Source organism: Lepidochelys kempii, chromosome 1, assembly GCF_965140285.1.
Source record: "Lepidochelys kempii isolate rLepKem1 chromosome 1, rLepKem1.hap1, whole genome shotgun sequence".
NCBI classification, from domain to species: domain Eukaryota; kingdom Metazoa; phylum Chordata; order Testudines; family Cheloniidae; genus Lepidochelys; species Lepidochelys kempii.
The window spans coordinates 262,005,175-262,020,047 of record NC_136380.1 but is presented as its reverse complement, the minus strand read 5'-3'; positions in this window follow the sequence as shown (position 1 = coordinate 262,020,047).

The window sequence follows — 14,873 nt, the reverse complement described above, 5'->3', positions numbered from 1 at the left end:
GTGGGATGGAAATTGTTGAAATCATGGTGGAATTCCTCAAGGGCTTCTTTTCCATGGGTCCAGATGATGAAGATGTCATCAATATAGCGCAAGGAGAGTAGAGGCGTTAGGGGACGAGAGCTGAGGAAGCGTTGTTCTAAGTCAGTCATAAAAATGTTGGCATACTGTGGGGCCATGCAGGTACCCATAGTAGTGCCGCTGATTTGAAGGTATACATTGTCCCCAAATGTAAAATAGTTATGGGTGAGGATAAAGTCACAAAGTTCAGCCAGCAGGTTAGCCATGACATTATCGGGGATAGTGTTCTTAACGGCTTGTAGTCCATCTTTGTGTAGAATGTTGGTGTAGAGGGCTTCTACATCCATAGTGGCTAGGATGAAGTTATCAGGAAGATCACTGATGGATTGTAGTTTCCTCAGGAAGCCAGTGATGTCTCGAAGGTAGCTGGGAGTGCTGAGAGCGTAGGGCCTGAGGAGGGAGTCTACATAGCCAGACAATCCTGCTGTCAGGGTGCCAATGCCCGAGATGATGGGGTGCCCAGGATATCCAGGTTTATGGATCTTGGGTAGTAGATAGAATATCCCAGGTCGGGGTTCCAGGAGTGTGTCTGTGCGGATTTGATCTTGTGCTTTTTCAGAGAGTTTCTTGAGCAAATGCTAGACAAATGTTAGACAGTTGCAGTGTTCCACCCCAAGGTAGCTGCATTTCATTGGTACCGTGGGTGAGTGATTTCATAGAATCATAGAATCATAGAATATCAGGGTTGGAAGGGACCCCAGAAGGTCATCTAGTCCAACCCCCTGCTCAAAGCAGGACCAATTCCCAGTTAAATCATCCCAGCCAGGGCTTTGTCAAGCCTGACCTTAAAAACCTCTAAGGAAGGAGATTCTACCACGTCCAGATTCACGTGCAGAGATTCTATACGTCCAGACTGCAAAGAGCTTTAAGTGCCTTCACTTAAATTAGCTATAGAAATTTAAGTTACAGGCATGAGGAAGGATGGCCTTGTGGCAAAGGCGCTGCACTAGGCCTCAGGACAGTGGGGTTCAGCTCTTGTCTCTGCTGCAGACCCCTTGGGTGAGTCACTTTCTCCCTCTGCCTCAGTTCCCCATCCTGCAATAGAGATGACAATACAACCATTTGCCCACCCTATGTTTGTCATCTCTATTGCAGTAAGTGCTCAGGGGCGGGGACTATCTCTTACTACGGGTGTGTACAGTGCCGAGGGCGCTGGGGGTCCCAGTCTGTACTGTAATACTGTACCACTTCACCCAGTCCTGGACCCTCACTCTCTCAGGTGCTAAAAATTCACTCACAATCCTTAAAAATGTAGCATCGCTCCCACCTCCTGAACCAACGTCCCTTCCAGTCACCCGACGCTGCCTGTTCCTCACTCCCACAAGCCAGGCCATAATCATAATGCTGAGTTACAATCTCCCATGATGTGGATGGGGATGGGGTGCCATGGAAAGGGGCTGAGCCCCAGGGCACTCACATTTCATGTGCAGCATTTGACTAGCAGTTCAGAAAGGTCACCACAGCCTCGTTCTCCTCTGTGAGGGAGCAGGGTGGAGCTGGGGGGTGTTGACAGTTGCTTCTTCTCACCACCCTCTCTTATTTTCCACAGCAGTTTTTCACTTCCCCATCTTGGGTAGGCTGTGTGCTTCCTCCCCCTGCCAAGAGGACATTCCCTGCTGGGTGTATAAGGGGGCTTCCCCTGTTTTGCATGGGAGGGTCTGTCAGAGCTGAGGGGGAAGACTCTGGAAACCCCAGTGGCAGATCCTAAGGAGCTGGGTCTGAAACAACCCTTCACTATAAAAGCATGTCAAGACTATTAATAGCACAGCTGAGAAATCACCTCCCTTTCCAAGGAAAGGAACGAAACAAGTTCCAACGGGGTCATCTCACCGGGCACATGTGAGTGGGAAGAGCTCCAGGAGGTCATGTTGCTGGGGATGCTCCAGGGTCTTTGCATTGGAATGGGGCAGAATGTGCAAGGGGGTGGTTCTGAGCACCAATTACTCCTGTTCCGGGCTTATCCTATACCCTTTGGTCACAGAATTTGACTTGGCCTTCCCTTGTAGCAAGAATCAGCAAAGATACAGCATTTCTGAAAATGTTAATGAATGACACTGTATCTTAGGGACCCAAGTCAGCGGCTCTCAACCTTTCCAGACTACTGTACCCCTTTCAGGAGTCTGATTTGTCTTGCATACTCCCAAGTTTCACCTCACTTAAAAATGACTTGCTTATAAAATCAAACAAAAATACAAAAAAGTGTCACAGCACACTTACTGAAAAATTGCTGACTCATTTTTACCATATAATTATAAATCAATTGGAATATAAATATTGTACTTACATTTCAGTGTATAGTATATAAAGCAGTATAAACAAGTTCATTGTCTGTATGAAATTTTAGTTTGTACTGACTTCACTAGTGCTTTTTCTGTAGCCTGTTGTAAAACTAGGCAAATATCTAGATGAGCTGATGTATCCCCGGGAGACCTCTGCGTACCCCCAGGGGTACACGTATCCCTGATTGAGAACCACTGACCCAAGCAGTCAGTGGTGGATATTAACAGCCTCCTCACTCCTGCAAGGGGCACAGCTACAAAATACCTACCCACCACCTGGCCTTGCCTTCTCCATGTTCAGAGGAAGTTGAACCTTCAGTGGGGAAGCTTCATCAGCTCTGGTGTTACAATGAAACAAAAATCCTCACTCCATTTTCCATGCATTACATTCACCTCAGGGAGCCACCCGTTTGCATACCTTGTGTGAGATAAAACATGATGCTGTGGCAGCTGCATCCTCATATCACAACACTGTCAGTTTTCAGAGTAACAGCCGTGTTAGTCTGTATTCGCAAAAAGAAAAGGAGTACTTGTGGCACCTTAGAGACTAACCAATTTATTTGAGCATGAGCTTTCGTGAGCTACAGCTCACTTCATCGGATGCATACCGTGGAAACTGCAGCAGACTTTATATATACACAGAGAATATGAAACAATACCTCCTCCCACCCCACTGTCCTGCTGGTAATAGCTTATCTAAAGTGATCATCAGGTTGGGCCATTTCCAGCACAAATCCAGATTTTCTCACCCTCCACCCCCCCCCACAAATTCACTCTCCTGCTGGTGATAGCCCATCCAAAGTGACAACTCTTTACACAATGTGCATGATAATCAAGTTGGGCCATTTCCTGCACAAATCCAGGTTCTCTCACCCCCTCACCCCCCTTATCATGCACATGGTGTAAAGAGTTGTCACTTTGGATGGGCTATCACCAGCAGGAGAGTGAATTTGTGTGGGGGTTGGAGGGTGAGAAAACCTGGATTTGTGCTGGAAATGGCCCAACCTGATGATCACTTTAGATAAGCTATTACCAGCAGGACAGTGGGGTGGGAGGAGGTATTGTTTCATATTCTCTGTGTATATATAAAGTCTGCTGCAGTTTCCACGGTATGCATCCGATGAAGTGAGCTGTAGCTCACGAAAGCTCATGCTCAAATAAATTGGTTAGTCTCTAAGGTGCCACAAGTACTCCTTTTCTTTTTGCGAACACTGTCAGTGTCACCCTGTAATCGTAGCGTGAGAGCTGTGGATCTTAGACTTCCCGGTGCAGTGAAGGCAAGAGAGGAGGGAACAAACAGAAGTATGTCAAAAAACAGAGAAAATAAATTATTTAAATTTAAGATTGCATAGGAAGCATGTTAATATGAGTGACAACGTTCCAGTAGCAGCTTCCCCTCGTTCAGGGTAGGAAAGCGTCTAACAGCGACCCTGAAGCAAAAGCTACTAGTTCTCCAGACTGGAGTCAGATCCTTAAAGTAGAGCAAGTTTCAGAACCGAAGTGAACTCCCAAACTAGAGCAAACTTCTGAGATGAACCAAGCGTCTAAGGTGGAATGAGCTCCTGAACTAGACGGAGGAGCCAGTTTCACCTTGTAAAATCTGGAGCAGCTGTCGTTTTCTAATTAAACTGAGCTCCCAAAAAGCAATCCACTCCACAGGGCTGGAGCAAGCACCTAAGTAAATTATGCCATTGCCCAGCAAGTAGAGTGAGGGCTAGAGCATCTACACTGATCTCCTAAAGTGGAATAAATTTGGAGTAAACTTTATAGTCCCTCAGCCCCACCCTTAAGACGTTCTGGCCAATCAGGCCCTTCTACCTCCCCCAAAATGGAATCTCATAGCTGCCAGCAAATATTGCAGCACCTCCCCCACTCCAAGAAATCTCCATCAACACAGCACCCTAAGGTAAAATATAACTCCAGCTCGATTCTTGTAGGGTAAAGGCAACCAGAGGAAGAAACCAACCATTCAGAGCACACCCCATAACTGCTTTTTAACTTCCTATCTGTCATTGGAGTTGATTAAAGAATTTTAATACTTATCCGTGTAACTGTTTCACAAACAAGCCCCCTGGGTTCCCATGCTTTCTGTGGCAGGCTGCTCCGGGGCAGTCAGTATGTGGCGACATTGTGATCCCACACTGGGACGCGTTATCTGTTGACGCAGTGCCCTGGCCTTGTTTTGTTTTAACCAAAATTTTTTGGATCCTTTACTTCTTGGAATGCCAAAGATGAGTTTCCTCAACTGCTGCTACTGGTCCCTTTTGCTAAATTCTCAGACAACCCCCACGAGCTTCTGAACCCTCCTGCCACCCCTCACCCCCAACTGCCAAATTCACCCACGATCTCCTCCGTCAAGCACCACAGCCCTCCCCCCACTGCTGATCCCCTCTTCTAATCCCCAATAGGTGAGACAGCCCCAGCCCAGCTACCTAAACCCTCTGGTATCTTAAACAAGAGCCCAGAGCTCCTAATTCCTGAACCTGACCCAAAGTGTCCACAGCCATCGATACCTCCCACCCACTTCCAACAAGTGATCCACACCTAGCTGAATGGTTCTCTGGCAACCTGAGCTGCCCTGACTACCACATCACCATGTGGTCCCTACCAAAGGCATCTTGAGCCAAGTTCTGCCCCATTGCCACTGCAGACCAAACTAGATCCCAGACCAGGCCCACTTCCCACTCTCTGATGCGCTGTGTGTTCCAGATGGTTGCTAGCCACCAACCCTGCTCCCAGTCCCAAGGACACTGTTTCCAGGTGTCATTTACTGGAAAATACTGTAGATAGCATTGTAAGGCTAATGGTCTCTCAAGCATTTGCTCATAGAGCACTACAACTGGCCCATGAACACCCTTCTTCAGCATCCTCCAATCAGGAGTCTCCAAGGGGAGGTGGGTCCCTAACACCCACTTTCCCTAACCGCCAGCTCCTCAGAACAACTAGAAGATAAATGTGGGAGGGAGTGCAGGGCATAGCTTGATGAAGCCATGCAGCTTCTGCTGACTAGCAAAGGGGAGCTAGAAGGGGTCTGGTTGACTATGAACGATGTTTATAACAGGCAGGAGGCATCCTGATGCCACAAGGTGGCTCTGCTGTACTGCACGTGTGATTGTAACAGGGCTGCAGTAAAACCCATATGGCTCTGTACTGAAAAGCAGCAAGGGGAGCTGCAGCCTGGGGTTGAGGAGGTGCATTGGCTGAGCAATGGGGGAGCCCAGATTGGGCATAGCAGGACTGCAGAGGCGTGTAACTTTTATGCCCTTCATTGTGCAAAATCATTATTTTCTGCCCATCTAGGTCCTTATAAAGGTCCCACCATCACAGTGTCTGGGCACCTTCCATATCGTGTTCTTCCTTCCCAGACTCCGGGAGAAATAGCTTGATTAGTTGCTGGGCTGAGAGCATGGGATATGCGTTGAGTGTGGGAGTATTGGTTGATCACAGGATGACTATGAGCCGCCAATGTGATATGGCCATGAAAAAAGCTAATGCAGTCTTGGGATGCATCAGGCGAGGTATTTCCAGTAGAGATAAGGAGGTGTTAGTCCCGTTATACAAGGCACTGGTGAGACCTCACCTGCAATACTGTGTGCAGTTCTGGTCTCCCATGTTTAAGAAGGATGAATTCAAACTGGAACAGGTACAGAGAAGGGCTACTAGGATGATCCGAGGAATGGAAAATTTGTCTTATGAAAGGAGACTCAAGGAGCTTGGCTTGTTTAGCCTAACCAAAAGAAGGCTGAGGGGAGATATGATTGCTCTCTATAAATATATCAGAGGGATAAATACCGGAGAGGGAGAGGAATTATTTAAGCTCAGTACCAATACGGACACAAGAACAAATGGATATAAACTGACCATCGGGAAGTTTAGACTTGAAATTAGACGAAGGTCTCTAACCATCAGAGGAGTGAAGTTCTAGAATAGCCTTCCAAGGGAAGCAGTGGGGGCAAAAGATCTATCTGGCTTCAAGATTAAACTCAATAAGTTTATGGAGGAGATGGTATGATGGGATAACATGATTTTGGCAATTAATTGATCTTTAAATATTCATGGTAAATAGACCCAATGGCCTGTGATGGGATGTTAGATGGGGTGGGATCTGAGTTACTACCGAGAATTCTTTCCTGGGTATCTGGCTGGTGAGTCTTGGCCATATGCTCAGGGTTCAGCTGATCGCCATATTTGGGGTCAGGAAGGAATTTTCCTCCAGGGCAGATTGGAAGAGGCCCTGGGGGTTTTTCGCCTTCCTCTGTAGCATGGGGCACGGGTCACTTGCTGGAGGATTCTCTGCACCTTGAAGTCTTTAAACCATGATTTGCGGACTTCAATAGCTCAGACAGAGGAGAGAGGTTTATCGCAGGAGTGAGTGGGTGAGATTCTCTGGCCTGCGTTGTGCGGGGGGTCGGACTAGATGATCATGATGGTCCCTTCTGACCTTAATATCTTTGAATCTATGAATAAATTATTGAGGGAAAATGCAGACAAAGGCAGGAGTGTTGCAGTTAGTTGGGAAGGTGATGAGCTCCAGTCTCCTTGCGGGGGGACATTTCAGAAAAATTTGGGGCTGGCTGCGGGGGGGGTGGGAGTTGTGTCAGCATATAGAAAATATGTGATTATATTGTATCCTGCAAAGACTGGGTTGGGAGGCAAAAAGAGGAAGACATAGTGAGCATATAGAACTATGAAAAGTTGGGTGGTAACTGCCCCCTCTTCGCCGTAGAAAATGATGCCACTGGCTCTTTGCTGTCTCTTGCTGGAGGGAGCGTCATGGTCAGAGTCTAGCTCCCAAGAGGGTTCTATCTGCTGTATGTACAAGGCATAGCTGTTGTGGTAGCACATGATCACGGACCTGATGATCTCTCAGGTCACCATCATGGCAAATCCTCAGTGGACATAGCCTCCTTGCAGATCGGGTGCCACCCGGATCGATATCTGCCTAGGTCCTTCAGACAGTCTGGCTGCCTGTTCAGTTGCCCATCCCTGGCAATCTTATCACAACGCTGAAGCTTTTGGCGACCCCATGACCGCCAGCCATGTAGCAGCATTCCTTGGTAAATGCACAGGTAGCTAGGACCAACCCCATGGAAGGCTTTGAATGTCGGGGCAGAGAGCTTGAACTGGACTCTGTGTTCAGTGGCCAGCCAGTACAGCCGGCACTGAGCTTATGTGTTCATGGCATTGTGTGGCTAGACAGAAGGGCTGCTGCATTTTATACCACTTGAAGCTTTTTCAGGGCATATGGCATAGCTCCTTGAGATAATTCTCTTGCTCCCTGCCTGCTTTTCTAAATTCTTTCTAAGGTGCCTATCACCAGGGCATCTAAGCACCGAACATTGGGTGATTGCTCCTCTTTGATCCCTCCTGATCATCCCCTGATGTAACCATAATTGCAACGTTATTTACTACTACTGCATGCATCTTCCCTTGTGCTCCTGCTGTCCCTAACAGATTTCACTGTTAGACAGGCCAGCTTCCCCTGACCCCAGCTCCTAGTTTAAAGAATCAACCCCTGCCACCCCCCAAAACTTCATAACTTAAACTGCCCTGATTTACTTTTTTTCTCTTCCTTAAATGGCTGGGAGGAAGAAGCTGGCTGGTTCCACGTGCTGAGTCTGTAGGGGGAAAGGGCCTTCCTGGTATCTCTCATCAGCATCCGTCCGTAATCACTACCCACTGCGTAATGACAGTAATTAGGAAGAGCGAAACTGCCTCAGGACTGGAAGAGCTGACGGAGTTGGGGAGCCAGATGGTGTTCACACTTAAGGAAAGATTAAAAAAAAAAGCACTCCAGTTAAATCAGCTTTCATTTCCTTTATTTCATGTCAGAATTGCTTTGGTCCTGCATAGCCTCCAAGAGGACTTGGCATGTTCTGTACGTCAATATACAGCATGCCTGGTGGGTGCAGAAGTGTGACATACACCATGTCAGCGCTGGGGGCGCCCAAGGATAGATGAGGACAACCAGAAGAGCAGGAGCCTTGAATCCAGGATCCCGGCCTGGTCCTTGGATTAAGTTGTCAGGGACCTCACGCCTGTCCTCCAAGCCCTATTGCCCCGATGAATCCATGCGGGCTGGGAATGCAGGGAAAGAGACCAGAAGCAGAGAAATGGAGGGAAACAGAATGGGCAGGATGTCAGGAAAGAGGTGGGAGGGAACTGGGTGTGGGAAAGTCAAAAGAGGAGGGGGTTGGAATGCAAGGAAATGGAGTGGGAGGGTGGTCGTGGATGAGGGGGAAGGAGCCACTTATCCTTTGGGTGCAGCTGCTCTGTATCAGTGCAGCTCAGAACAGAGCGCTCTGTGGACCAGAAGGTCATGGGCTCATAGTCAGTGTTGACGCTGCAGTCTGAAGGGAGGTGTAGGCCTCATCTTTCTGCAGAGGAGGCCTTGAATCAAGGTCCCTTCAGCCCCACTCTGAAGTGAGAGATCCCTCAGGACACTTCAACAAGGCGGGGATAACCAACTCTGCCAACGTCCCCTGTCTTGGCTGAGCAAGTCCCAGGGCCTGGTGCTGCAGGTGGGCTTTCACTGAGGGCACGCTGGTTGTAGCTTGTATCCACAGAGCCCCTGCAGCACCAGGCCCTGGCTCCCCAGCTGACCGGGAAGACGTTATCCATCTTTCTAAACCCTGACAATATAAATATCCTTCCTTCTCCCCGCATCTTGCATTCATGAGATATGAACAGAGAGGCCTGGAGAACAGTCGCAGGGGTAGGGGAGGCACTGTCTGGCCTGCTGGTTGGTGTGGGAGGAGTCACGCTGTCACCCCACAGCCATAATTAATGGGCTCCAGTATTTGACTCTGCTGGAACAAAGGGCTGTCTCTTACCTAGTTATTACCCGGGAAGTGGCTGTCGGGAGCGACGGCATATCGTGTAACTGAACCTGCCACATTGCTGCTGCTCTACAGGGCCCGAGAGGACAATGCACTGGAGAGGTGGTCGGGAGCAGGGTAAGCTGCAGACTGTGTGTGGGAAGAGCAGATCATTCAATACTCTGGCCACTCAGCCTTATGGACTTTGATCTATATTATAAACCCTGTAATTTAGGACCTCTTGGTTACTCTTGGCCATTTGTTTCGTGCTAGGAAGTGAGTTTGGGGAGTATCACTTTCTGGATCGCACAAGAGCACCAGGGGTAGCGGGGAGGCCTCTGGGATGTGTCCAGGCCTCTACCACGGAAAGGAGACCTCATGGTCACCTTTGTGCTCCCTGCCAGTGCCAACACAGCCCATCCTCTTGTGCCCAGTTTGCAGTTCATGGCATTGCAGCTAGGGCACTGCAATAACTCTCTTCCTTTCACCCGCATCTGTTCTCCATGCCTGTCTGCTCATCTCTCCTAGAACTCCCTCCACCACAGAGCCCTCTCCCGTTTTCCAAGACCATGCACCATCGTGGCACCCTCTCAGCCCCCTCCCACAAACCGAGGACCCCCTATCCTCAAGCTGCATCCTGCCCCATCCTGAGGAGGAACTAAACCACAACCAAGGACTGTGGTGAGCCCAGGTTGAGTTGAGTGGTTCTGCCTGGCCAGGGGGTTCCATGTTCCAGGAGGGAACGGGACAGCCCCATCACTTCCCCTGGCAGAGGTGGAAGTGTGTGTGTGTGGGGGGGGGTGCCATTGTGAGTGAAAGCAGGAGTCCTAGCAGAACAGTCCTGGCTGCAGTTACTCCAGAACAAGAGAAATAATGAAACTATTTGCAAAGAAGCAGTAAGAGCTAGTTATTGGTCCTGGTGTGGTGGCTGGGGAGGAAACATGACAAGAACAGAGTGCTGGTGAGTGTGTAGCTGTGCCCAGGTGACATGATAACCAGGAGAGGCCACTGCCACTGCCTGTGAGTGTCTAACAGGGATGAACACTAAGGAGCGAGAGGAACTGTTCTGGGTGGCCCAAAGGGCTCTGGCTGGCAGTAACGGGCTGAAATTGAGCAAAGGGGAAGCGGGATGTCAGGAAAGATTTGCTGAGCAAGAGGACTATTGGACACTGGAATAGTCTCCCAAGAGAATTGGTGGAAGCTCCATCTGGCTTCTTGTTGAGACACAGGTGAAGGTATGAGGCTCTCTGCCTGCTGGGATGATGGGACTCTTCTGCTTCTCAAGGTATGAGGAGACTATATCCTAACTAGGCTAAATAAAGGTAAAAGGCTAGTCTGCTGTTCTTAGTCTAGACATACCCTCACCGAGTAGAGGAAGGATTCGGGAGATGGGTGGGTTACTGAGTGGGAGAGACAGAAGAGGCCTGGCAGAGCTCCTCCCTCAAATCAGAACCACAGCAGAAAGGCTGGTTTGAAGGCTCTACGCTGGGACCTGGCAGATCTGCACTCCGTTCCCTATACAGCCGCACAACTCCAGTGTGATACTTCGCCTTCCTGTACTCCGCTCCCCCTCTGTTGGTGGGTATGATACTTCACTGGGGTGTTGTGAGAGTGACTTCAGTCATGTCTGTGAGGTGCTCCAACGCTACCATGGCAGGGGCCTCAGAAGTCAGATAAAAGGCCAACTCTACTTGTCCTTTGAGTTTGAAGGATTAATTTAAAAAAACCCAACATGGGTCATTGTTTTCTGCTTGCTATGTCATCAGCCCACTTGGTAACTCTTCCTTTCCCCCCTCCACTCCCTGCGGAAGACTCATGGGCTGGTGTAGGAATGCAACAGGATGTGGGGTCCCTGTTGCAAGGGTTGGTGAGGGGAAGGCGTCCTGGAGTGACACAAATCCTTCCTGACTCCTGAAGTGAGCGAAGGCGACAGGCAGATTGTAAAGGGAGTGTGCCTGGCCTGGTGTCAGTGCGTTGTGTTGACAAGGGACTGACCCTTTCCCGCCTGGGGCATCTTGGATTGTCGCCCAGGAGCAATGCGCTTGGCTCCTGCTGTCCACTGTGGCTGGCAGTGAGCTAATTCTCCTTTCTCTTCTCATTAAGGGCAGAAGGGATTGATCTAGTTGTTGATGAATGACACATTCAGATTCAAATGGCTATGGGCATCTGGAATTGACCACTGCTGGAGACAGGATACTGGACTAGATGGACCAGAAGGCTTAATACTGGACTGTCCAGGCCATTGGTCTCTCACAGCATCGCAGTTTGTATGCTTATACAGCAAAGCAGAGTCTGGGGAGGTGGAAGAGGATATCAGGTATATTCGTGAGGTCACTGATAAACTCTCTTCTCTGTGCAGGCTGGGGCTGATCCTCAGAGAAGACCCAGGAATCCAGTTCAGGGTCCTCTCCTGCTAGGAGCTGACCCCAGGGCTTAGTCCATCTGGACCCAGGAATCCAGTTGAGGTTCTCCTCTTCGCAAATAATGCACCAGAGGCTTATTCTGAGGCAGCAGAGTTATGGCTCCAGTTCTCCTCAGCAGGGCTGCATGCAGAGTCCACTGCAGTTCAGTTAAAAAATACACTGCCGGGTCTTCTTTTTGGTCCAGGTTATGTACAGCCTGCTCTTCCCTCATGGCAAAATCCTATAGAGTTTAACTCTACCCTTTCTGGACCGCTTTGTGAAAACCATCCTGTAGAATTGAATTGAGAATCCTCTTCTTCTTATAGGATGGCTGAGAAAAAACATAGAAAGGATAGAACTGCCTGTGAAATACTGCAGGCCAGATCCTCAGCTGGCATAAATCCGCAGAGCTCCAAGAACATCAGTGGAGCAATGCCAATGTACACTAGCTAGAAATCTGGCTGGGTATGTTTTCTATGGTGTTTTCCATAGAACCCTATTGAATTCGGTAGTACTTTTCCATAAGGATCTGTACTTTATCTCAGTCCCAGCCTGCATCACCCCTTGCTGTTCAGTTCCTGGGACTCTTCACACAATTCTGCCAAGGTACTTCACTCTCAGCCTGCAGTACGCCCTGCTGAGCTACACAGAGAGCTCCACGAATGCCCCTCATTTCTGACCTGCAGATGTGTCGTATAACACAGCAAGGGAGCCTGCTGTAAACTGCAGTCAGTCACAGCTTGTTTCCCCCGTTGCCATTCAGAATCCACCTCCTAAGACAGAGGACAAACTTTGGTCTCTGCAGCCCCAGCTCAGATCTTCCCTCATGACAGCAGCTGCTCTATACACCCTCTTCCACTGCACTGCCAAGGTACATCAATTCTGACCTGCAAAGCCCCTGCAGGTCAAGCTGAGGCACAGGTCTGCCCATCCCCCAGATAAGTACACTCTTAAAACTGGTGCAATTTTGCGTTTAAAACACGGGCACTGCTCCGTTTAAGAGTGGTACGCTGCCGCCTCTCCTCATGCTTCTAGTTGAGTTTTGTTGCAGTCTTTTCTAGAACCTATATCGGTATACAGTACCTGCACAGGGGTTATCAAATTATACAGTGCTTAAATGTGTAGGGAACAGCATGCTGAGTCCCCAAGACTTGGCCTTTATTTGTATCCTGGGGTGTGAGGCAATGCAAGGGTGCAATGTGCCTGGGGGTTGACAGTAAAGGGAAGTGTGTGGGGGAGAAAGTGTGGCAAGGAATTTTGGGTCGACGGCAATAAGAGTTAGCTCTAAAGCATGAGATAATACTTTGTTCCCAAAAGATGAGTGACCACAAGTCTTACAGTGGACTCCTGAGCAATGGCATTGAGCAAGAGATGGACATCCTTGGTGGTGCGGAAGGTAGAGGACAGTTGGATAATGGCAGCTGGGAGAGGACAGCTAGCTAATGACAGGGGCCACGCTCTTGCCAGCCACATGTGCCAGGAGTGGTGAAGGATGGTAGCGCACCGAAGTCCTGTAGTGGGGCTATGAAAAATAGCTGGCCAGGAGAGCACTGGAGAGGCCTTTGCCCTGGAGTGGGACTGAGAGCAAACAGTGAGGCATACATGCATACGCATGCTTGTAAAAAAAATAAAAAGTCCTTTCTGCCAAGTGCCCATGAAAGCAGTGCATCCTGGGAAGTGGCAGACTGTGCCCTTCATGCTGGCAGTAGGCATGTCTTGCTGCTGTCGGCTCCAGTGTCTGACTGCAGCAGCTTGCTAGATATTCTCAAATCCTGGAGGCTATTTTAAGCACAGATCAATGGCCTAGTGCAGGGCCCGTTTTTCAGTAACGGGGGGGTCGGGGGCGGGAATAGGAAGCAGCAGGGACGCTCGGCTGTGTGAATTTGGAGAGAGGAATGAGAGCAGGAAGCTTGATCTGGTATTGGTCTTATAAAAACTATAACATGATCAAAGCAAGAGTGGAGCAAGGGAGAAGGAGATGAGGGCAGGGGAAGGCTAGGACAGCATTTTGATTCCATACTCCCTTGGGTTGTGATCTCATTAGATCCCCTGAGCCAAGCTGGGTCAGCCCTGGTCTGTACAGCGTTTGGATGCGAAACCCTAGGGAAAACCCAGAAGCCGCAGGAAGTAGTGTTGGTGTTTTAGCCTCATTCTTCTCAACACAGATCTGACACCTCAGTGTGGTGCAGATGGTACTGTGTTGCTGGAGGTACTGTCTTTCAGATGAGACCTAAAACCAAGATCCTGCCCACTCATGGTAATTAGCTGTCCCATGGGACTTTTCAGAAGGCAGAATGTTATAATCAAAGTGTCCTAGCCTAGTTCCAACGTGGATAAATGCATTGTGCCAACCTAAATTCTTGCATGAAGTGTCAATCACATGGATGTCTTCTTCACTTCCTTCCCTAAACTGTGGTGTTGTGTGGCTGTGTACTCTTAAACAGCTGCTGCTGTCGACACCATAGAAGTAACTTCTTTTCAGTGACAGGGAATCTAGAAAGGGCATTGGGACAAAAGGTGCTACAGCAAACTAAAGGGATATGATGGAGGGGCCAATTGTAGCTCCACAGGTAAGGTTGAGTTGCGTTTTGCACTTTATGCAGGGATTCAACCTGTCTGTTATGTATGAAGAATACCATGCCTCTGCCCCAAAGTTAGAGCACTTACTCTTCAAGAACAGAATGATTTTTTCTCTTTTGTTGGTGAGGACTGACAAGTAAATAAGCTAATTCATTTATTAATTAACATTAATTTTGAAATGCGTCTTTTAAGAAATTTACCATTGGATATCACCCATTTTTTTTTTCCTGAGTGATCCCAATAAAGGAATAACACAGACTCTTCAAACTTCTCATATAGTTAAAACTCACCAAAATCTTATATATAGGCTACACTTGAAGCCTTTTTTTTGTTAGGATTAAAGTTTATTTTTTGCTGCTATTCTTCATGACTGAAAGTTTCTCCTTCACCAGCTGATGTAGGTTAATGTTCTTCAGAGGATTCCACCACTAACTGCCCTCTTTCAAAATGGCTGCCATCTCCCATTGTTCTCAGCAGGACAAACTATCCATAACAAAGATGGCCATCATCATTCACCTGCTCCTCACAGTGCTCCTCTTTGCCTTCTGACAACACAGAGGTCCCCAGTCTTCCCTGAGGGCATCTTGTGGTCTCAGTCCTACTGAAAAGAATGGGAGATGGTGGCCATTTTGAAAGAGGGCATGTTAACTGACGATAAACTGTGGCCCAGAACAGAGTTATCAGCTATTCCAAAAGCGGGAAATTGTTGGTAAGTT